This window comes from Arabidopsis thaliana, chromosome 4 (assembly GCF_000001735.4).
Source record: "Arabidopsis thaliana chromosome 4, partial sequence".
Classification (NCBI taxonomy): Eukaryota; Viridiplantae; Streptophyta; class Magnoliopsida; order Brassicales; family Brassicaceae; genus Arabidopsis; species Arabidopsis thaliana.
Window position 1 is genome coordinate 4,131,776 of NC_003075.7, and position 25,763 is coordinate 4,157,538.

Genomic DNA, 25,763 nt, shown 5'->3' on the forward strand with positions numbered 1-25,763 from the left:
ACATGGGGCTCATTAAGGATGGTGCCCTGGACGTACACTTGATATCCATAGAAATAACATACATTTCAATCCAATCCATTTCTCAAGGAAACATTAGAGTCATATAACTGAACAAGTTTATAGTCACTTCTTAAAACTCCTATGAATCATTTTTAAACAAGTAATTTTTAAATAAATTGTGTTGATTCAAGTTATTTTTCATCGTTTTCTATCAAAAATAAAACCTCGTATATACATCGCTAATTTCCGTCGACTTTACAATAAATACATCTAAAGAAGTATATTTTTCGTTGATTCAAACAGTAATTTAGGATGATTTAAGTTAGAATATTTCTATCACCAATTTACGACAAATTAACGTAGTATTTTATATTTGTCAAATGCCTTGTAAATGGACGTAAGTTTACGAAACAATTTCATCTTAAAATATTGATGGTTAATCTGTTTTTCTTAAGTGAAATTAACTTTCCAATTTTACGTAGATTGGTTTTTCAAGTCTATATATTGATTAATTATTTAAAATAACTACATCTAATGCAGTGCCATGGCACAAAGGAGTGTGGTTTTCTCATGAAACACCGAGATACTCCTTTTATGTATGGTTGGCGGTTCACGACAAGCTTGCTATAGGCGTTAGGATCCTAAGATGGAATAGGGACACAACATGGGTCTTCTATTTCTGCAAAAGTTGCATCGAATCTAGAGATCGTTTCTTCTTCTCTTGCACTTTTACTTCGGTTATCTGGGACATGCTTGCTAGAGGTTTGTTCAAGCGGGAGTATACAAGTGATTGGTCTCAGCTCATCAATACAGTCTTAGCCCCGTGAAGTAATCGAGTTGACAGGTTCCTCATGCGATACTTATTTCAAGCCACCGTCTATAAAGTTTGGAGAGAAAGAAACAGAAGGCTTCATGATGAAAAACCAAATTCTGGAGCTATGCTTATTCAATAGATCCATAAGGAAATATGAAATCAATTATCCACCATTCGAAGGATGAGACCGACGATACGACACTAGCTATCAAGGCTGGCTCTAAAGTCAAGCTTAATCACAATACATCTCAAATAATTCCTGTTTTTCAATTTGTTTCTATCAAACACACGAAGCACTAGAGTAATAACTTTATAATTTTCTAGCTATAGAGGAATAACTATCAGCAAAATTGAATATATGTGTTTATATTTCATATAAAAATAAATCACAAAACATGTAGCAGAAAAAAAAAATCAAAGCCGCATAGTAGTAAACTCGTTTGAAACTGAATCCTAAAAGTGTGGTTGAGGTTCAATACTTATAGATTAATGTCTAAAAAATACCCGTCTTTTTTGTGATAAGATATTATTAAAGGCTCAAATGAGCAAATCTTGGGAGAAATTGTTTACATAAGTGATATGTAGCGGTTATGTACAAATTTTCCGTACCAAATAATCCGCCTTGACCTTTGCATTACGAGAGATTAAAGATAAAGAAAAATAAGAGAATTCTTCCGTGTTGCTTTGAAACTCCTCAAAATATGTTGAAAAGACTGGCCATTCAATTGGGAAAGACACCATCTTCCCCAGGTCTGAACAGTCTGCAAAAAGAATTACTTCTTGGTTGTCGGCATTGATATGTCCAGGTTTTTACTGATTTCTAACATAGTTTCAGAATGGTTTTAGAGTCTTTCTAGTCTTTTTGTATGTTTTGAGTCATTTCAGGTACACTTACACATTTGGGAACTATGGAGCACAATAAGGAATTTTGGAAGCTTTTCAGCAATGAAGATCTTAAAAGACGTTTTTCAGAAGTTGGTGTCGATCGACACCACACCTGTGTCGATCGACACTCTTATTGCTGCCTAGGGAATTCTCGTTTTCTACCAAGTTTTTGCGAAGCCCTGAAGTCTTCCTTATTTGCAAAGTAGTCCCTCCACGTTTTTAGTCACGAATATACCTAATTGTTTGGTCATTGTTAGACCTAAGTTTTGTTTTAGAGATTGTTACACACTTTGAGAGAAGAATCCAATCCTTTTAGAGAGGATTCTGAACTCCCTTACTTGCATTCTTAAATCATCAATGCAAACTATTTAGATTATGACTCAGTAATCACCTTGTTGGGTTTAGGGAGTCTCAATAGGGATTTAGATGGATTAGTAGATCGAAAACCCCTTAGGATTATTTTTAAAGTTCTTCATCTTGATTATTCTTATTGCTAGTTTTAGATTGATCATCTAGAACTTGATATTAGATAATAGGTATGTCCGCCATAGGTACTTGTTATTAGAACTATCATAAATGAGCCGAGGTATTTAAGAAAGAACAGGTAGTCTCATAGAAGGGCTCTGGTTTAGATACTAGGTGAACTTATCAAGCTTATTAACAATGCATGCTTTAGCATAGGATTTCTAGACTTCTTTGGTTATCTAGCTTTAAGTATAGAGAGTTTCGCGGAACGCCACTGGCTACTCTAGAATCATAGTTTGAGTTCGAGAACGGTGCGTTAACAATCCTAATATTAGCTACATCTACGATTTATCTATCTCCCGAGACCATTACTTAGACCCGACGCTTAAATAACTTGAATCTACAACTCGTTTACTTGCTTATTTGTCTTTTACATTCAATTACTTCATCTAGCTTATTAAACAACATCATAAGTCTATTGTGTGAACATCGAGAGTTCAGTGGAATTCGACCCTTAAGTGCTAACGACGATCTGTTATTTGAGGAAGTAAGCTTAAGGCAGTTTAAGCTATATCAAATTTGGCGCCGTTGCCGAAGTTCTATTTTAGTTCACCATTAGACTAGGTGTCATTTTAAGTCTAGATACTACTTTTCTACCACCTATTAACGTGTTTCTTTGTCTTTTGGTCTCTTGTGTTTCAGGTACCTTCAGATTGAGAATCACGTTCCCATGGCAGACTTTCACGGTTGTGTCGACCGACACTATTAGGGTGTCGATCGACACCCTCTACAGAACTAGACGGCTACAATAGGCGATTTAGCAGAACTGACCTCTTCTACACAAACCGATCAGCATTCAAGCTACCTCCGATGAATCACCATTAGATCATTTGGAAGTCTTAAAAGACATCGTTTCCTCTATTAAAGCAGAAGGTGTACCAGCTGATTACCTTCTTTGCAAACTCTTCCCCCCACTCTCTCGCGAGCAGAGGAACATCATGGTTGCGTCAACTGGAACCAGGTTCATTAACCAATTGGAGTGATACAAAGAATGCATTCATGAATCACTTCTTCGTTGAATCCGTGACAAAGGCAATTCGTTTACAAATCTCTTCGTTCACTCAGGCTCCAGTCGAGTCCCTTAGAGCATCTTGGCTCTGTTTCAGGTCTTATCAGCGTGAATGTCCCCAACATGGCTTCCAAGAGAGGCCAACTCATCAACATATTCTACAAAGGAACAGACAAGCCAAACCGGAATCAACTTGATGCAGCGAGCTACTGTAACTTCATGACAAGAACTACTAGTGAAGCATTACTTCTCATCACCAATGCTTTAACTTGTCTTTCAACGCAGGGATTTGACAAAGAACGAAGAATTTCAGCTGAGATAGCCACCGCGAGCAAAGAGACTCTCGTTTCAACAATTTCTGCTCCTATCCAAGCCCCCCCCCCCTCCACCCTCATCAGAGACCAGAATGGAGTCTATGCTTGCGCAACTTCTTGCAGGCCAAACAAAGCTTGATAGCAAATATGATTCTCTCTCCATAGATCTCAATAGCAAGATTGACACTCTACGCTCTCAGGAACGAATTCCAAGGAAGCTACTTGATCATGGAACTTTTGTACTTAGTTTCACCATCAATCACGATTCTTTCCCAAGAGCTTTATGTGATCTCGGTTCTAGTGTGAATCTGATGCCTCGTTCAGTTGCTATGCGTCTTGGGTATTCCAATCTTGAGCCTACCTTTATTACTCTTGTCTTGGCATATCGTTCTACCCGAATTCCAGATGGAATTCTTATTGATGTTCCCATGATGATTGGAAAGAGCATGATTCCTATACACTTTGTAGTCTTGCCTTATGAGAAGGAAGCTAAGGATCCATTAATCCTAGGGAGATCCTTCTTGCAGACAGCTGGAGCAATCATAGATGTTCGACAAGGGAGGATAGGGCTGAATGTTGGCGATCTTACTATGCAGTTCGATATGAACACTTTGGTCAAGAAACCGATCATAGAAGGGAAAACCTTCTTGATAGATTCTTTCACTTCATCAGCTTTAGATAGTATTTCAGAGATGGAATGAGAAGACCCACTAGAGCGAGTTTTGGTCTTTTCCATAGAAGATAGTGCAGATTTGGACACTGAAACTTCTACATATACTAAGCTGCTAGATGAGACCGAACATGTGATGCAACTTACGGTTGAAGAAGCTCTTCCATCTATGACTCCAACGCCGACTACTAATTCAGATTGGGATCCAGCAAAGGCTCCTAAAATCGAATTGAAACCATTTCCAACAGGGCTAATGTACGCTTTTCTTGGTGAAAATTCTACTTATCTTCTTATTGTGAATGCTTCTCTTATTCCTGCAGAGCTCACCTTATTGCTAAGCAAGCTGCGCAATCATCGTAAAGCTCTTGGCTATTCTCTTGATGACATTGCAGGTATATCTCCAGATGTATGCATGCATAGGATCCACCTTGAGGATGAGTCTAAGTCTTCAGTTGAACATCAGAGAAGGCTGAATCCGAATCTGAAAGAAGTGGTGAAGAAGGAGATTGTGAAACTGTTGGAAGCAGGTATTATCTTTCCGATTTCAGATAGTAGTTAGGTTAGTCTAGTTCATGTAGTTCCCAAGAAAGGAGGTGTTACAGTAGTCAAGAATGAGAAAGACGAGCTGATTCCTACTCGGACAATCACAGGCCCCCGGATGTGCATCGATTATAGAAAGATGAATGCTGCTACCAGGAAAGACCATTTTCCCTTACCATTTATCGATCAGATGTTAGAGATGTTAGCAAATCATAAATACTATTGTTTCCTTGATGGATACTCAAGATTCTTTCAGATCCCGATTCATCGAGATGACCAGGAGAAAACGACTTTCACTTGCTCTTATGGTACATTTGCTTATCGGAGAATGTCATTCGGTCTTTGTAATGCTCCTGCAACATTTCAGAGAGGTATGATGTCTATCTTCACAGACATGATTGAGGATATCATGGAAGTTTTCATGGATGATTTTTCAGTTTATGGATCGTCATTTGAGGATTGCTTAGCGAATCTCTACAGAGTGTTAGCAAGATGTGAGGAGAAACATCTAGTTTTAAATTGGGAGAAATGTCACTTTATGGTGCAGGATGGGATAGTTCTCGGACACAGGATTTCTGAGCATGGTATAGAAGTTGATAGAGCTAAGATTGAGGTTATGACAAGTCTTCAAGCGCCTGATAATGTTAAAGTAATAAGGAGTTTCCTTGGACATGCTGGTTTCTACAGGAGATTCATCAAAGACTTCAGCAGAATTGCAAGACCATTGACTGCTTTACTCTGTAAAGAAGTCAAATTCGAGTTTACACAAGAGTCTCATGATGCCTTTCAGTAGATAAAACAAGCCTTGATCAGCGCACCAATTGTTCAGCCACCAGATTGGGATTTACCTTTTGAGGTAATGTGTGATGCGAGTGATTTTGCAGTTGGAGCTGTTCTAGGAAAGAGAAAGGATAAGAAACTTCATGCCATCTACTATGCAAGTAGAACTCTTGATGATGATCAAAGGAATTATGCAACTGAGTTGTTAGCTGTTGTGTTTGCTTTCGAGAAATTCAGATCTTATCTTGTTGGATCCAAGGTTATTGTTCACACAGGTCATGCTGCCATGAAATATTTGATGCAAAAGAAGGATGCTAAGCCAAGATTTTTGAGATGTATTTTGCTTCTTGAGGAATTTGAATCGACAAGAAATTGGTCACCAACTGAGAATTGCGCCGTCACAGTAGTCGAGAAGGATTACCCATGGTATGCTGATATTGTTAATTACCTAGCTGCAGATGTGGAACCGAATAATTTCACAGATTACAACAAGAAAAGATTCCTAAGAGAGATTAGGCGATATTATTGGGATGAACCTTATCTCTATAAGCATTGTTCTGATGGAGTTTATAGGAGATGCATTGCTGCAACAGAGGTTCCTGATATACTATCGCATTGTCACAGCTCTAGTTATGGTTGTCATTTTGCAACCTTCAAGAGAATATCCAAAGTTCTTCAAGCAGGCTTTTGGTGGCCTAGAATGTTTCGGGATGCTCAGAAGTTCATATCGCAATGTGACCTTTGTCAGAGAAAGGGAAAGATCAGCAAGCGTAATGAGATGCGTCAGAAATTTATCCTCGAAGTCGAAGTCTTCGATTGTTGGGGTATAGATTTCATGGGACCCTTCCCACCTTCCAACTAGAATCTCTACATCCTACTAGTTGTGGATTATGTCTCCAAATGGGTAGAAGCTATAGCTAGTCCGAAGAACGATTCAGCGTTTGTCATGAAACTCTTCAAGTCTATCATCTTCCCTCGTTTTGGAGTGCCACGCATAGTCATTAGTGGCAGAGGTAAGCATTTCATTAACCATATTCTTGCAAAATTGCTTTTACAAATATGGAGTTCAGCATCGGGTTACTACTCTCTACCATCCACAAACGATAGGCCAAGTTGAAGTTTCAAACAGGCAAATCAAAGAGATTCTTGAGAAAACAGTGAGTAAGGCGAAAAAGGAGTGGTCCTACAAGTTAGAAGATGTACTGTGGGCTTACAGGACAGCTTTCAAAACTCTGCTTGGAACCACACCTTTTCATCTTCTATATGGTAAAGCTTGTCATCTTCCAGTGGAATTAGAGCACAAAGCAGCTTGGACAGTCAAGATGATGAATTTCGACATCAAATCTGCTGGAGAAAGGAGACTTATTCAGTTGAATGAGCTTGATGAGATACGAACTGTAACAACCCGCCCCGTGAGACCCGCACACGTGGCCACTCTCTGCCACGTGGCATCCTGTTGGCTCTGCAGCGCATCTACCCAAACATCGACACGAATTCATGCTTATGACAACTCGAAGCTCTACAAGGAACGCACAAAAGCTTACCACGACAAAAAGATCCTCACTCGGACCTTTGAGCCTAATGACCTACTTTTTTATGATTCTAAGTTGACAATATTTCCTGGAAAATTATCTTTTCGTTGGTCAGGTCCCTACACAGTCCACTTGGTTAGGCCATCTGGAACAGTCATTCTCAAAAACAACAATGGAAAACCATTTGCCGTGAATGGATAGAGAGTCAAACATTACTGGGCTGAAGCCAAATTCCAGTAGAAAAGCCTTCGGATCTTCAGGACCCATCTGTTGATTAAGCAACTGTAGAGTCAAGCTATTGCCTATAAACAAGCGATTAGTGGGAGGCAACCCACTGGTAAGTATTTCTCCTTTTTATTTATTTCATTCATTTGATTCTTAACTTAGGATTTTTGATTTTATAGGATTTTTATTCAGATTTAAAAAAAAAAAAAAAAAAAAAGAAGAAGAATAGAGTGTTGACCAAAAACGCGATGGTGTCAATCGACACTAGGGTGGTGTCGATTGACACCCTCATTCTCTAGATCCTTCTCTTCTGCATGCCGCACCACGTACCAAGAGTTGGATTTTCCTCGTCGGCTCTTCCATATCAGCTGCTTTCTCCTCCACCCATCCCGATGGAGCCACATGTCTTTCAGCAGTACGTCGTCGGCAGTTTCAAGAGCGTCTAGAATGCCATAGCTACCCTTTCTCGCTGCGGTTGTGTTTCTCCCACTCGTCGTCGTCGTCGCTCTCCCGCACCCACCTCCGGCTCAGAGCATGAGGACTAGCCATCCTCCCTATCTTTCTTTGTTTTCTGACTTTGTTTTTGCTTTATTTCAGACTATTGGTTATTTGTTTTGAAACTTGTTACACTTATTTTTCTATGCTTTGTTGGACCTATTGATGTGTGTTTTAGTGATTTAACAGTCTAACCGGAGGATCCATGTGAAAACACTAACCAAGGCTCTATAACAATGAGCTGAATTCGCAAAGCTAAGCAAAAGGACCAGAGTGTCGATCAACACCAACATGGTATCGATCGACACCACTCTTAGGTAGGAACTCACGTTTCTCTAACTTTTAACTTTTGATTATTTTTCCTTCGATTTCTCTAGCTTAATAACACTGGGGACAGTGTCATATAAGTCTGGGGGAGTCAGTAACTAACTTCATCTTTTCTTTTCTTATGAGTCAGTTGTGTCATTTTAACTTAGATAGTTGTTTTATTGAGTCAAATTTTTTGTCTGAAATTATGATCTATCTCTCGAGTTTATTGCATGGATTGCTTAAGTACTGCATATTCAAATCAATCCGACTAATGGAAAATCCAGAAAGCCAATCAATAAAATTAAGGACATCCATTCCCAACATAATCCACAAAGGCTGGAGCTAATCTCACTACTCTTCCTTTTACCTCATCAAAACGGTTAGTGTTCATAGGACTTGACTCCTTGTTCGTACCTGATAAGTCGACTAATGTGTTAAAAAGAAAATGTTCATCTCCCAAAAAAAAAAAAATAATAATAATAATAAAATAAATAATGAGAGATTGAGAAGACTTTCAGATAGTGTATAGGGGTAGGAATGTTTCCTATGACCCCATTATTATAAAATTATTTGGAACGATAAATTACAAAGGTTGGAAAAATACTGAGGGTGTCGATCCAATATGCGAGTTCCCCTTTGTTTACTCTCTAAAAAGAATAAGTCTGGGGGAGAGAAAGAACACCAAAGAAATAAATATATAACGAATGGTCGATCTATCATGGTATAATACAGGAATGAGTCTAGAAGGTTCTTAAGCATTTACTTGATTGATGAGACCCAGCGATGATAGCCTAGTGGATATAGTTGAGTGCTTTGGTATGGAATCTAGGATGTTGTGTGGGCTAGCGGAGAATTACTTGGTGGTCAGGATTTGATTAGAACTGTTCAATACATGGATTTGGTTTGTATGATCAAGGTAATAAACTAGAGAGATTGGGAGTTTCTATGTTTTCCAAACCTCTTTCACAGATTCAACCTTTTGTTTGCTTGAGGGCAAGCAAAAGCTAAGTCCGGGGGAGTTGATATGTCCTGGTTTTTACTGATTTCTAACATAGTTTCAGAATTGTTTTTAGAGTCTTTCTAGTCTTTTTCGTATGTTTTGAGTTATTTCATGTACACTTACACATCTGAGACCTATGGAGCACAATAAGGAATTGTGGAAGCTTTTCAGCAATGAAGATCTTAAAGGACGTTTTTCAGAAGCGATCGACACCACACCTGTGTCGATCGACACTCTTATTGCTGCCAAGGGAATTCTTGTTTTCTGCCAAGTCTTTACGAAGCCCTGAAGTCTTCCTTATTTGCAAAGTAGTCCCTCCACGTTTTTAGTCACGAATATACCTAATTGTTTGGTCATTGTTAGACCTAAGTTTTGTTTTAGAGATTGTTACACATTTTGAGAGAAGAATCCAATCCTTTTAGAGAGGATTCTGAACTCCTTACTTTCATTCTTAAATCATCAATGCAAACTATTCAGATTATGATTTGTGTTTCTATTATCATGTCTAAGTAATCACCTTGTTGGGTTTAGAGAGTCTCAATAGGGATTTAGATGGATTAGTAGATCGAAAACCCCTTAGGATTATTCGTAGTGTTCTTCATCTTAATTATTCTTATTGTTAGTTTTAGATTGATCACCTAAAACTTGATATTAGATAATAGGTATGCCCGCCATAAGTACTTGTTATTAGAACTATCATAGATGAGCCTAGATATTTAAGAAAGAACATGTAGGTTCATAGAAGGACTATGGTTTAGATACTAGGTGAACTTATCAAGCTGATAAACAATGCATGCTTTAGCATATGATTTTTCGGCTTCTCTGGTTATCTAGCTTTAAGTATAGAGAGTTTCGCGGAACGCCACTGGCTACTCTAGAATCATAGTTTGAGTTTGAGAACGGTGCGTTAACAATCCTAATATTAGCTAGATCTACGATTTATCAATCTCCCAAGACAATTCCTTAGACCCGACGCTTTAATCACTTGAATCTACAAATCGTTTACTTGCTTATTTATCTTTTACATTCAATTACTTCATCTAGCTTATTAAACAACATCATAAGTCTATTGTGTGAACATCGAGAGCTCAGTGGAATTCGACCCTTAAGTGCTAACGACGATCTCTTATTTGAGGGAGTAAGCTTAAGGCAATTTGAGCTATATCAGGCATCAATCATACGCTTCATTGCCCAAAGTAAAGCTTCGACTTCTGTATGGAAAGGAGAAAACTTCTACGCAGATTAGCAACTCCCATGGTTGACGCCCCTCCATTTAATCATGTGCAAAGCCACCCTAGACCTGAAAAGTTTTCGCTTTCTTTCCATGAACCGTCCACAAAGGAAAGAAAGCATGAGTATATATTATCTTGTGAGATATCTCTCACCCGAATTTGTTTTTTCGCTTGGAAAGAGAATTTGTTTTCAATATTGAACTCAAATTGAGCTAAGTGCCACGAATGAGCCTCTTTTTCTGCTAGACATAACACATATAACTGATCTTTCTCCACATTTTCAAATATTTTTTCATTCCTTGCTTTCCAAATATACCAAAGTATCCATGGATATGCGAATGAATCAAATTCTGAAGAGATTCTTGAGAATAAGTGATCCAAATTTGCATAAATAGGTGGGAAAAATCCCTCGGACAATAGGGATCTTTGAAAGAGCCCATATGTGTCTCGCCGGATGACACTGGAAAAGAGTATGGTTTATTGTTTCCTCTATAGAACCACATCTGACACATATTGAATCACAATTTATACCTCTTTTCTGCAAATTCTCTGTTACAGGCACGCAACTTGATAATATTTGCCATAAAAAAATGCCGTAACTTAGGCGGACATTGCACTTTCCACACATGTGCTTTCAGAGCTTTGATCTCTGGACAAATGAAAGATGAATTAAGATCCTTGTTAACTATTCGTGTTGTATGGTAGCCGGATATAACTGAATAATTTTTGGATTTTGTGAAATGTCAACCTAGGATATCCTCCCTTGTTGACGCACCCAAGTGCAGTGCACTTATCAGCTCGACATCTTCCGGCTCAAAAAGCTCCTTCAAGAGATCAATGTTCCAAAAATAAAGCCGAATTAAAATCATCTACATCCCTAAAACCTAAGACACCTTCCGATTTACTACTACACAATTTATTCCAAGCCATCCAGTGCATACCTCTAGATTCTCCATTTAAACTCCACCAAAATCTTGCGACCTCACTTGTTAGTTTAAAAGTAATTGTTTTCGGAAGCCTAAAGCAAGACATCACATAAGTTGGTAATGCCAAGGCTACCAATTTAATCATCACTTCTTTCCCTCCTTTCGATAAGAATTTAACCGACCACCCATTTAATCTAGTCTATAATCCATCTCTAACAAAGGAAAAATTCTTTGTCTTAGAGCCCCCTAAACTCTCAGGTAGCCCAAAATAGGATCCCATACCTCCGATATTATGTATAGCCAAGGTTGATTTTATTTCTGCCTTTATAGCTTCGTCTACTTTATGCCTGCTGAATCGATGATTTCACAAAATTTATCATTTGTCCCGAAACCGCTTCATATTGTTTTAGGATACCCAATATTATTCCGCAACGGTCTTTATCAGCTTTACAAAAGAAAAGACTATCATCCGTAAATAACAAGTGAGAAACTGAAGGAATCGATGTTGCTACTTTGATACTTGTGATCAATTTTCCTTGTTTTGCCTTCCGGATGTTCGCTATTAGCACCTCTGTGCAGAGTATGAATAAGTAAGGAGAAAGTGGATCTCCTTGTCTTAATTCCCGTTATGGTATTATTAGTCCTTTAGGTTGTCCATTAAGAAGGACTCTATACTGAACTGAAGTAAGACACCACATTATCCATGATATCCATTTTACGCAAAATCCCTATTTCCTTAATAATTCCTTAACGAAATTCCATTCAACCCTATCATACACTTTAATCATGTCTGTTTTAATTACCATGTATTTTTAAAAGCAAATTTTTTGTGTCCCACTTTCTTCAACCGTTCGACGATAGACGTTTTTTGTTTAGCTGAGCTAGTGTTATATATTCTTTGTTTGTATTTTGAACTTGTATCCACATGTTTTGTTTGATGGTAGATATTCTAAAAATTAAAAGAAAAAAACTTAAATTAGAGGTAATTAAATTTAAAGAACAACCAAGAGTGATATACGTATAATTCGTAAAAATATGGTCTTAGTTACGTAAACATATGAACAATTATGTATTGACAAGACTAGTAATGTAAACATATAAACACTTAAAAGAATATATTGACAAAGATTGGCCTCTTAATACCGTTATGACAAATAGATATCAATATAATGTATCATCTTCTAGATATTAAAATAGAACATATGACCTATAGATAAGATTGCTTTCCCAAAAAATAGCTTTACCAATAGAACAAAGTTGAAGCAATGGTAGTATTTTTGAAAAAAAAACATTTTTGTTTCCCAAAAGATTGGCCTATTTGTTTATATAGAGGTTAGTATTTATAATCATTTTTCTTCTAGGATTAATAATAAGAATGTATAATTTCCTTAATTATAGTATTTTATTAATTGATTGTATAATTTCATAAATCCCTTCTTTATTTTAAAGGCAAAAGTATTAATTTCTTTTAGAATAGTAACTTTAAATTTGAATAAGTAAATGATTATATATTTTTATATTTTATATAAAAGAATAATATCTGAAAATATAACAGATTGGACATGTCAGTAATCATCGTTCCTCCAGTTTCTTTAGTAACAAATCCAACAAAGTTTGTTGTTGCAAGCGTCATGCATATATATGGTGAAATTGGACTTGGCTCAATGTCTTTTGGAATCTTGCAATTGTATGGATTCACCCCAGCCGCATTTACAATAATGAAGTTACCATATTAAACCAAGAGAATATATTGTATATATTCCATATCTTTTTTAATTAAGAAATATGAAATTCTATACACAATCTAAGAGAATATGATAACTACTATTCTATATTATAACCAACATAATTCCATCATAAAATTCTAAGTTTCTACCCTATCAGCAATCAAATCTTTCAATAGAATCATAAAACTTGTTTCAGGAAAAAGCTATCGTATCAGCAATTAAATCTTCAATTTAAACAATAGCCATACAAGAAAAAGCAAGATGTCAAATTCTTCTGTTGTTACACTTGAATATAAGACATCTTACTTTCAATTATGTAAATTATTTTTTTTGTTCTAAATTTGTTCGACACTTGAATAACAAAACAAATTCAAAACAACTAAAGTTTTTAAGACCATGTAAGATCAAATGACCAAATAGAAGAATAATAAGAGAGGAAAATCACAAGAATCTAATCCAGCAAACTTACCATGTACCTAGCGGACACTCTCTCTATTGATGCAGGAACCACCACCTCTTCGTCATCGCCTAATCTGAATCGAAAAAGACTGCCAGAAAATGAGCTCATATTGCTCATTGAGTATGCTACACTTACAAAATCAAATTCAAATCAAATTATATGTGTATCTAAAGAAAATGATAATTTAGAGTTTGTATCGTTCGATGTATTAATAATTATCTTTTTATATTTTTAAAATTAATAAAAAAGTTTTTTCTTTTACACATGTCAAAATATGAGACACAATCCTATAATTTTTTAACTTTAAAAACCAAACGTTCATACTTTATATAATAAACCTAGATTGATAACCCGTGCTTCGCCCGGGTGTTAAATGTTGATATATAAATACATGTTGCGGGGATTTTTGGAAACTATTGTACTATGACATTTTAATTGTATTATCGTATTTTTTTTTTTTTTTATCTTATGATTTTGTTATATTTATAATAATAAATTATTTTAATATATATGTGTTGACACTCATTATTTTTATATAGAATAATGTTGTAACAAATGGTTGAAATGTTAGATTTATTAATTATAGTATTTGAGTATATTTTTTTTGATATGCATTTATTTATTGGAAGGAATTTTATATATGAATTTAGTATAGTATTATATATTATAATCTATGTTTGTCAAGTGTTAGAGATATTTTGTTTATTACATTTTGTTATTTTATTAATAATGAAAATAAGATAATTTTATTGTGAATAATTATAATATGAAACTGAATTTATTTTTTCCTGTGTATTATAAATTTCAATTAAGAACTCTTTATGTTCAAAACAAAATCACAAAATAAAATAAAAAATATGTGATTTACAAATGTAAAAGCCTTTTATTCTTTTAAATTTTCTAAATCATCCTACTATATTATTTGGGAAGTACATTTTAAATGTAACCTTAATTTTTGTAAGTAATTACATATATATGCCATTAGAAATAAAAATTTAAAGAGTAAATTAATTTATCTCTTTAAGGATTAAAAAGTCAAATACTAATTTAATTAATTAAATTTAATTAAAAAACGAAATACATTATTAATTTCTAAAAATTATAACCAATCAAGATAAAAATATAAGATTTGATATCTAAATTTTAATTAATTTAATTTAATTAGAAAAACGAAATACATTATTAATTTCCAAAAAAGTAACCAATTAAATCAACAAATTATATTTGATATCTAAATTATCATATTAATTTTTTATTAATTATTATAGTTCACTTCTCATCTTTATATGATTCTATTTTTGCAGAAAAATAATATCATCATTATAAAAAAATAATTAGAGTTTTTTCGCATATGCCATGATTTGAATTTTTAAAAACAAATATAAACTGTTCAATAGATGAAAAATATTATAACGGGTGAAAAATAGATTTAAGAAAACTTTCTACTGAGTAACGGGTCATAATTTGAAATATTTATATTCAATTTCATACATATTATATTGGAAATTTATAATCTTATATACTACAATAATTAATAACATATTAGATGTGATTCAATTTTTAATACAAGCTGGAAAATCCTAGAATTGACGGGTTTAAATCGATATTAATACAAGATGGTATACTACATGTGAAATTCTTAAATTAACAATCAAACTACAAGTGTATAATCTTAAACACTAAACAATATAGATAATATCAACAAAACATATACAACTCACAATTTACTATACATTTAAAATCAAATAAAATAATATCATATATTTTTAAATCATCTTTACAATAAAAGTTTTTAGTTTAACTAAAATATAAGCTTACCTGCGGTATACTGCAGGTTAATATCTAGATTATAGGGCTTACTAGATCTAAAGACGGGTCATCAAAGATTTCCTAAACTGAAGCAAAATATATTGAATATTCAAATATCTATCTGTTTTATAAACAAATAAGTCAATTTAATATTTTATATACGAAATCAATTAAATCTTAATCACATAAAAATTAGCACAAAAAAAAAGTATTCAACAATTAAAAAATTATCAAATCTTTGTGTTATATAAGTTTTGATACTATATTCGAATAAAGTGTAATATACCTTTTCAATTTGTATTCTTTAACTAATTTAAGCTAACTAATATATTTGCTAATCTTATACTTATCAAAACCGACTATAGTTTCTTATCTCTATAGTATTTTTGCAAGAAGTTTTTGGTGGATTTGGATAGGGTCATATGGTACATTCCCCTATTAAATAAATATAGTGCACTCCTATGTTATTAGCTAAAATGTTTAGAATATAATTCAGAGTCATATCATTAATAAAATTAATATTAATAAAATAAATGGTTTTTTGGCAAGACGGATTTGGAGGCACGGGTTTTTGAATCAACATTAATAAAAAAAGTAAAATATAATTAATCTACCGTTTCAATACGGGTTAAATCTTTAATTTAGTATTTTCTAAGACCACTAATATTAAATATATCAAATCATCCTAATTTAGAAAAGATTATATAAAACCAAAAATGTTATGTGTTATGTATAATGTTACTATATATAAAATTCAACAATAAAATATAAATGTATTAGAGAATGATTCAATTTGCAAAGCTTTTATATATAAAAAATAAATCTTAAATTTTAAAAATTAGTACTTTAAAAAAAACATCACGGGACGGGTAAAGAAATTACAGAACGGGTTTTATTTTGGAATTGGATTATATGGTGGATGTATTTGAATAAATATTTATAAAATTTTAAATATTATTAATATGTTGTTTTAATAAGGATTAAAACTTCAGTTTTTTAACAATTGTCTCATGGATTCGTGGTATAGCGTTACTTAATAACAATTATAAGCTGTAAAATATAAATATTTTATAAAAAATAAAATTTGCAAGTTTTAATATATATTACTTTTAAAAAATAAATCGTCCCGCGGTATACCGCGGGTTAAAATCTAGTCTATACTTAATTAAAGATAACAAAAAAAAAACAACCTATGTTTAAGGACACTTTGACTAACCAATAAAAAAACAGTGTGATATAACCTATAGCTGTTAAAAAAAATGCTATTCGGAAAAAAAAATTGTCGAGCTTAAATTCATTTTTTTGACATTGAGCTTCCTTCAATTCGATTCTAATGTCAAAAGCTTTACTGGGTTTTTCGGATGTCAACAAATATTATCCTACCATTTCATCAATTAATCACACAATTTCAACAGATCTAATCGAATTCGATTGAAATTTTGATAAGTGGAGAAGGCGGAGGATAATGGTTTTTTAAAGTTAGAATCTGGTGATTGGAGTCTTGATGTTTGGAGTTGTCCGAATTCTGATTCATCTTCCGCTGATCACCTTTCGTTATGTTCAATGTGATATTGAGAAGGTAAACAAACTTTAATGAAATTGAGAATCTTGATTGTTTAATGAATCTTGATATATATATATATATATAAGCTTTAATGTATTTTGGCGAATTGCATATATATATATATATATGCAATTCGCCAAAATACAATAATGAGAATTGTTCTTTCACTGTAGTACGGAAACACTGAAGTTTGGAGGCCATCACAACGGATGTTTCATTGTTGCAGTCATAGAATCGTTTTGATTCTTCACAAACCTCTCAGACAATAACAATCCTGAAAAGGTACATGGTTCTTAATCTTTAAGCAAGTAATATTTCTGCATTTGTGTGATATGGTTGATATATAGATAATCTAAGTAACATCGGTTAGAATCTGTATATGATAGTGTAAACTCTTAGATTGAAGAAGCAAATATTCAACGAATATTGTAGATATAAGACGGCTGTAATAAAAATCCAACATAAGTAAAAAACAAATGGAAACTAAAGATTCTTAAAAACTTCTTTGAAAACTACATTTTTTGTTTGCTTTTGTGGCTTACCTTCATCATCCACAATCAGAATCTTTAATCTTGTCTTTGATGTAACTCTGGATATGGCAACATAAAGTTGGTTGTGTGAAAAGCATGGCCTAGGTAGAAAAATTCCTACTCTTTTCAAAGATTGACCCTGGCTTTTGTTGATAGTCATTGCAAAGCAAACTGCTAAAGGTAGTTGTGTTCTTCGCATTCTAAATGGTAATTTTGTGTTTGATGGTGCTAGCTTCAATCTTGGAATCAATACTCAATGACCAGCTCTGTCATCGGTTAGAATCATTGCTTGCAAAATGAATGGACCCATTTGCGTGATCTGTAACTTTGTGCCATTCATTAGACCACCTACAGGATCAATATTTCTGGGCAACATAAGAGGACAACCAATCTTTAGACGAAGCCTATGGTTAGGCAACCCTGAAACTTTAACACTATTCAAAAAGTCAGGAGTCAATGCCGGATTATTGTTACCACCAATGTCATCTGGGTCTACACTGTCTGAACTTAGGAATATAAACTCCTCTCCTGAAAATTAAAATTTTAGTTAGTTACAGTTAAAGAAGGAAAAGAAAATAGAAACACTATTCATAAAAGTAAATAAAGTTACAAATCAATGCTTCTGAATTAGTAAATACATTGGAGGTTATCAAGCATAGTTTTGGTTGACATCTTCGTTTGTGGGACATAATATTGCTCTTTCTTCGAAAAAACTGGATCATTTTGTTCATGTATCTTTGTAATATCTCCATATATCTTTATGCATATGGCTTCTATTGGATCTTTTGCTTTCGTAATCAGAAATTCAGAACGAATATCGATCAAAGCCTCCCCATCATTAGGCTCAACAATTCTACCATCACCTACTGCTAAAATCCACTTTGAAAACTCTTTAATATCTTCAGCTTCACTATCACTCAAACCTTCAGAATAAAGACGCATATTCTTTGTCAGAGTCAATACTTTGCAATGACACCAAAGGTAAGATGAATTAAGGGCATACATAACTATGTCTACCCTATCAGCACCGGGGATTTCTGGTAGAACTTGTCGGAAATCACCTCCAAAGACAACAACCTTGTCACCAAAAAGTTTATTATCACCATTCCCACAAATATCTGACAAACTCCGATCCAATGACTCAAAACAGTGTCTGCTCATCATTGGAGCTTCATCCCATATAATCAGAGAAGCTTCTTTGACTAAATTAGTCCTATCTGAACCAGCTTTCATATTACATGTAGTAAACTCAATAGGATTAAGAGGAATTCCAAATCTAGAGTGAGTTGTCCTACCACCTTCTAAAAGGAGAGAAGCAATACCACTGGAAGTAGTGAGTGTTTTCCAAAGAAATGTTTTATCTGTTCCTCCAAAGCCATAAACAAAAAATACTCCCCCAACATTTTCATTCACGGCACCATTAATGTCGTCGTAAATAGACTTCTGCTCTAGAGTAAGCATCTTAATCCATTTGGCATGTTTTTCTGTCAAATTATCACGATCATACCCTCTCTCATCTAAAATCAAGACATTAGTATCAAATCTCGGATCTCTAGGTACTTGTGGCATAGTCTTATAATATGTAAGTGAACGACCATTCCTTCTTAAAATGTGATCTATCTCTTGTAGAGCATATAATTTTTTCTCCTCATCCGACAAAATTAAATCTATAAACAACATTTAACTAAATGAGTTACAACCAAGCAAAGCAAGTTTATGTGAATATTGCATTGTAAAACAAAATGAGATAAAATTGAGGTTTTGAAATGATATTAGATGTTACCTGGTCTGTTGAAATATTACCTCTTATTGTTTTGAATATCTTCAGAGAGATGTGGCCACGTTGCAGCCCACACATTTTCAGGAATTATCATAGCATCTAACATTATTACGAATAACTGACGTAAATACCATCCACTGCTCCAAAAACTTGTTCTCTTTAAATCATCAATGTATTCATGATCATTATCTAATAAGCCTTATGCTTCACAAGCATCTTTCCACTCTTCATATAGCATACCATTAACTGTCCTGAGCTCTTCAAAACATCTTGGACCTGATTGAACATTGAGGAGTATTCTCAAATAATATTCATCTTCTATATCACGAGGAACATAGTTTATTCTTCCTATAGCAAAACCTTTCTTTCTGATATTAAATTTTTTTTCTTTTGAATCATAGGTAAATCTAGTGGGGATGTCTACATAAGTTAGCTTCCTAGCAATCCTACTAACTTTATTTAATTCGAACCAACAAGGAACATAGAGCCATCTAGATCACTACGATTTAACACTGTTTCTACTTCTTCATGGCCTTTAAAATAAATAATTTGTTCCCCTGGCAAATGGAACGAAAGCTTCATCACAGCCGTAGATCTATAATGTATATGATATTTTAATATTCTCCAGGATGCTTCGCAAGCAGAAACATATCTGAAATTCAAAATTATACAATCATATGGAACACAAATATATGTATTTTATAGTAATAATACTATTAACTTTTTAATTAAACATACGTGCAATTGAAATAGTCTTCGACTTCATTCTTCTTCTTTGTCTCTGATCAATCTCGATCAGCATTGTCCTTCTGTTTACCCTTTCCTTTACTTTTCGAATTTAAAGACGATTTAACAACAACAGTAACACGATCTGGTATTTTATGAATATACATGAATATGTATTTCACAGAACCTGATTGGTTACACCATTCCACGGTGATGTGAGCTATGTATCTCAGTGATAGGGATCTATTATAAAGAATGACATATCGGTTATCGCATTTAAAGTCTTTCTTCTCAACAAAGTTATTTGTTCTTCTCTTTCTGTATTTTGCAAATCCTTCTTTATCAATAATGGTCTTTTGAACATGATCTTTCGGATAAAACTTTGAACACTTTCCTTTTTCCATACTATGGACATTTCGGGTTCACCACACGACAAGGACCAAGAACCATAGATTCCTTTATCACTTCAAATAGCTCAAAGTCTTTCAATTTGTCAGGAATCTCTACTGATATAACTTTATCAATGTGCTCTGCTTTGGTCAACTTACACTTTGAATCCAGCCAAATTAGTATATGAGCATGAGGGAGTCCTCTTTTTTGAAACTCTATGGTATACATAGCTGCAATTACACAGAAAACATAATAATTATTATAGTTATCAAAAATAATAATAGAAATCATATAAGAGTAAATGAAACGAATTAAAAACTTCTTACATGTTCTTGTCTTTCCAAATAGTTTTTTTTTAGTTAAATCAAGCATTAGAGAATCAAGTTTCATTTTGAAGATTTTGCATATAATCCCAGGTCTATCATCAGCTCTCAAGTTTCGCTCACCACAAAACCTAATCACCTCTGGCCACTTTGGATTGCACGTGAATGTGATAAAATAATCTGGAAACCCAAAATGTTTACACAATGTCATCACATCCAAATACATGTTCCTCATATATCTAGGAGCACCTGTAAAAGTAGCTGGCAAATAATATGCTAATCCTTGTTCTTTCAAATCACTCTTTCCTTCCTCTGAAGCCTTTTGCACAGAATTGTAATTATCTACCTCATACTACTCTAGTTAAGTTTGATGTAACCAAGCCGGTTAGAAGCTATTTCTGTATAAGAATCCACCAAGAATTGCTGCCACAGCCTTATCGACCTAAGTAAAATATGCTTCTCATGTTTTCTTTCGTGAATTCTGAAGGCAAACCATGGCCTTATAGATATGCACTTGTTCTTGGTTTTTTTACCAGACCTTGTTTGATGTTTCTCAATGCCTGTTCTGAATCCATCTTCACCATAAGGGAACAATAGAGGATATTGTAAAGGAAGATAACACGAAAGGATTTCACTAATTCTTTGTAGTTTCCCTGATTTATCTTGCACAACTATATCTCTACTTGGCATATCTATAGTGAAATCTCCTGGAATCAACATGGCTACCTCTGATGATGTTGGTACATTATACACCCTGCCATCCTTTTCCCGTTTACTAACTATTCTCATATAAAAAGTCTCTTCTGGATTAGCATTGAGCATGTCCCTAGCAGTCCGTAAGTGTGATAAATAAGGGTTGATACTATTCAGCAATTTGATCACAACATCAATAATTTTCTTTCTCAAGTCTTTCTTTTTATACTTGTTAGCATTAACACCATTACTATTAAGAATCAAATAAGTCAAATTTAGAACATTAACCAATATTAAAACAACATCAATGTTATATACCAAAACATTAGTAACACTATAAGGAATGAACTCACCTGAGTACTTCCGATCTGTTATCAACTTCATTCTTTGTGTCTACAATATATGATTGCATGAACTTTGGAGGTATATCATTGTTTGGTTTCAAACTCCCTATCCTATGGTGATTCTCTCCGTGAATCTGGAACATTTGAGGACAACCACTGGCTGTAACACTATTTTCTGTATCACCACCAAGTGATGTAAAAGAAAATATCATATTGTAAGCTAGCCCTGACATTTTCTCTGAAATGTCTACTGATTTCATCGTCATTGGTTAGCAATGCATAAAGTAATTCTAGTGAATTATTAAGAAAAGATAACTTCACTTGACCTTGCAAACAACATGATGTAAACTTGGGCTACTTATTCTTGACTGTCTTTTCAATACGCTCACCATGCCACATTATAGCTCCATAATATTCACATGAGTAAATAGGATCACCATGATCAATGTATACTGCATTTGAAATTATAAAATGTTAAATATAGAGGATACACAGAGTACTAATATATAGTCATACCTGTTTTGTTTTTTCTTGAATTTATATCAAATTGACGCTCAAAGTCTTCATGTTCTTTTCATGTGAAACATAGATGTCATTAGAGCTTGTAGATTTGTTACAACCTTGATTGAGCATTTGCAAAATGTTTATTATAATTTATTTACAAAGTTTATTGAATATAACACACCGTAAGAATGTTCCTCTATATTTTCATTAGAGGTACGACATCCCTGGCCAAAAGTGGCAAGCAAACTCTTCTCAAGATTATCGAAAACTGATAAAATTTTTTTAACTAGTTCAGTAATCTTGACACTTTTTTTTTGTAGTTGGTATATGAATCATAATCAACTTCATCTTGAAAACCATTTTCAAGATCATCATATATATCAGACTCTGAACCTAAAAAATAAGAAAAGTTTATTATACATCACATAATATAGTTTATTTTAACGGTGAAGAATATGTAAATAATTCAGTTATGTTTAATCTTTACCATCTGATTCTCCATTACTGTCACATTCTCCTAAATTCTTTTGATTTCTTGATTGCAGAAATTCAGGAAGAATGGTATCATCGGTTTTGTCTCCTCGTCCACAATGTGTGACGCCATTTATCTGAAGAGGAATGTCATTGGTAAAGTTTCTAAACAATCTTTTATCTTTAGACGGGTTTGATGTCTCTCCTTGTTCCAAATTAGTTAATGTGAATGAAGAACTTAGGTTGGAATTTGGTCTATGATTTCCTGAATATAACAAAATGTTAGATAGTATTAAACAACATGAGACTTACCAAGTTGTAAACCATGACTTACCAAACGGATACTGAGAATCATTTGCATCTGAAGGTAGATCATCATCATATGTTAAATGCTTTCGATATGATTAAATAGAACTTGAAAGATCGATTCCTGCTGGCATTGTTAACATTTCATAAATAATTCTTGTTAAATGTAGTTATGTTATAGAGGACAACCTCTAAAGCTTAAATATATATTATAGATTAATCAGTAAACTTAACTTGTTTTTGATGTTAAAGATGACTCCAAAGTGCCAGGCGTTTGGCTAATGCTTGGTGTATGAACTCTTTGATTTGTAATATCACTTAGAACGCTCTTAAAAACATAACTAACTGGCACTGATTTCTTCACACTTGGTGCATTGAATGACGGGGGTGTATTTTCAGAAGTTTCTTCATGTCTGAACCGCTTATCAGTTGTGTTTTGAATAACATTAGACAAATCTGAAGATTGAGTTTCTTGAATTTTTTTTCTTTTTGACATGAAGAACAAATAAAAGATACCAGTAAAAACGTGATAGCTAAACACTCAAAACTTTATGAGAAATGACTTTTCTATAATATGTTAACCTAGTTATGTGCTCGTTTCTTTGTTCTCCGGCCAGAAAAGATTGACAGAATATTTGCAGTGATGTTATTTAATTAAATCTATTAAGATATCAACTATTTATATGGAAACATTTTTAAACTTTGTTATTTCGTTTTCTTAAAGAGTATTTAAATTTTCTAATCTATGAAGATCTTTTTTTTCTATTTAACAAAACTCAAGCACTAAAGGAAATATTTGTGATTGGGAGAGTCTTTCTTGGTATGAATTCTCTCAAGTCTCTAAGCCAATGACTACTTATTTTAAGGTAAATTCTGGTTTTTTTATAAGAACTAAATTATTAACTGATATGGTTCAAATAACCTAGAACTACTCTCTCAAATAAGAGATCAATTGCAGTATTTTAGAATCGAATTCACGGAGTTCTTTTGTTCAAACAATGAGTTAAATATTGAGATTAAGCTAGCAGGGTAATAGTGAAAATAAAAGAGAACAAAGTAAAAAGACAGCAAATTGATTTGGTTGTGAACGATTTAATAAAGAGCTAGGAACAGAGTATTCTCAGGAAACTATTGGTTAGTAGATCTAGTGAAAGCTAGGTTGTTAACGAACCATTCTTAAACTCAAACTCTAATTATGGAATAACTGGTGGGCGTGCCGCGAAACTCCCTATATCTATAGCTAATTATAACCGGAGAAGCCGATAAACTATCAACCTAAATATGCATTCTTAACGAGTTCAATTGGTCATCTTAGTAGATAGGCCGATTCTTATTACACACCTATAAACCAGACTCATCAAATAATAGATCCAACACCAGATACCTATGGCGGGCATATCTATTGTCTAGATTCAAGATCTAGTTAATTACTCTAGATCTAGCATTAGGCATAATTAAAGATGAAGAATTCTACAGATAACCTAGCAAAGGGGGCAATCTACTAAACCATATGAATCCCTAATGAGAAACCCTATTCCTAACAAGCAGATTACTCAGACATATTGGATGAAGCAAACAAAATATTTGAGATAGAGAAAGGGAAAGAAGGGATCTCTTCACTGTATATAGATCTGAATGAAACTCTCAAGAACAATGGATGAATAGCTTATATCTCTCACAATAGGGTTGGCAAAGAACTTGATAAAAGACTTGATAAAAGAAACTTAGGTCTAAAAACAATATATATAGACCCTAAAGACGTCAAGGGACTAATAATGCAAATAAGGAAATCTTCTGGGGCAAACTTGAGCTTCTGTAAACTCGAAAGCGTCTAGGTTTTTGCTGGGCCGAAACTGCTGTCGATCGACACCAAGAGTGTGTCGATCGACACTCCTCGCTGATTCCTGAACCAAAATCGTCCTTAGCTTCCTTTTCCTTAGCTTTTGCTCCAGATAATGTCTACTTATCTCCATTGTTGTCCCACTGCATAGAATACCTGAAAAGACACTAGAAAGACTCGAGAAATAACATAAAGACTCAAAATCCTATACCTAAACATAGATAAAATCGGTGAAAATCGGGTTATATCAACTCCCCTAGAATTTGCTTTTGCTTGCCCTCAAGCGAAACACAAAAACCGAACCCGTGGAAGAGGTTTTGAAAACAAAGGAACTCCCAAAATTCTCTAGCCTATTGCCATGATCATCCAAACTAAGTCCATATGCCTAACAAGTCTAATCAAATCCTTACCAACATGTACTTCTCTGCAAGCTTACACAACATTCTAGATTCCATACCTAAATTCCACAACTACACCCACCAGGCTTTCATCGCTGGGTCTCATCAAACAAGCCAACATTCAAGATCCTTCTAGACTCATTCATGTACTATACCATGAACATTTGACCATTCTTTATATTTTTTTTCTTTTTTGGTGTTCTTTCTCTCCCCAGACTTATTCTTTTTAGAGAGTAAACAAAGGGGAACTCGCATACTTGATCGACACCCTCGGCATTTTCCAACCTTTGTAATTGATCATTCCAAATAATGTATAATAATGGGGTCATAGGAAACATTCCTACCCCTATACACTATCTGAAAGTCGTCTCAATCTCTCATTATATTTTTCTTTTTATAAGAGGAGAGGAACATATTATTTTTATCACATTGGTCTCCATAACAGCTATGAACAAGGAGTCAAGATCTATGAATACTAACTGTTTGAAGAGGTAAAAGGAAGAGCAGATTAGCTCCAGCTTTAGTGGTTGAGTTGGAAACTAGGATATCCTCAAGTCTGTTGGTTTGCCATCTAGATTTTCCAATAGTCGGATTGACTCGAACCTGCAGCACTCATCAATCAGGCAATAAACAAGAGAAATA

General features: G+C 34.0%; 4 pseudogenes across 4 annotated transcripts; 2 read left to right on the forward strand and 2 right to left on the reverse strand.

Annotated features, from left to right (window-relative positions):
• Positions 1-525: 525 nt before the first annotated feature.
• Positions 526-1,038, forward strand: AT4G07332 (annotated as a pseudogene; the record flags this gene model as incomplete). The annotated part of the gene is made up of 1 exon: positions 526-1,038.
• A 2,653-nt stretch (positions 1,039-3,691) lies between these two features.
• AT4G07334 lies at positions 3,692-7,747 on the forward strand (annotated as a pseudogene; the record flags this gene model as incomplete). The annotated part of the gene is made up of 1 exon: positions 3,692-7,747.
• A 3,442-nt stretch (positions 7,748-11,189) lies between these two features.
• AT4G07336 lies at positions 11,190-12,065 on the reverse strand (annotated as a pseudogene; the record flags this gene model as incomplete). Its single annotated transcript has 1 exon — positions 11,190-12,065.
• A 5,234-nt stretch (positions 12,066-17,299) lies between these two features.
• On the reverse strand, positions 17,300-22,042 carry AT4G07338 (annotated as a pseudogene; the record flags this gene model as incomplete). Its single annotated transcript has 1 exon — positions 17,300-22,042.
• Between the last annotated feature and the right edge of the window lie 3,721 nt (positions 22,043-25,763).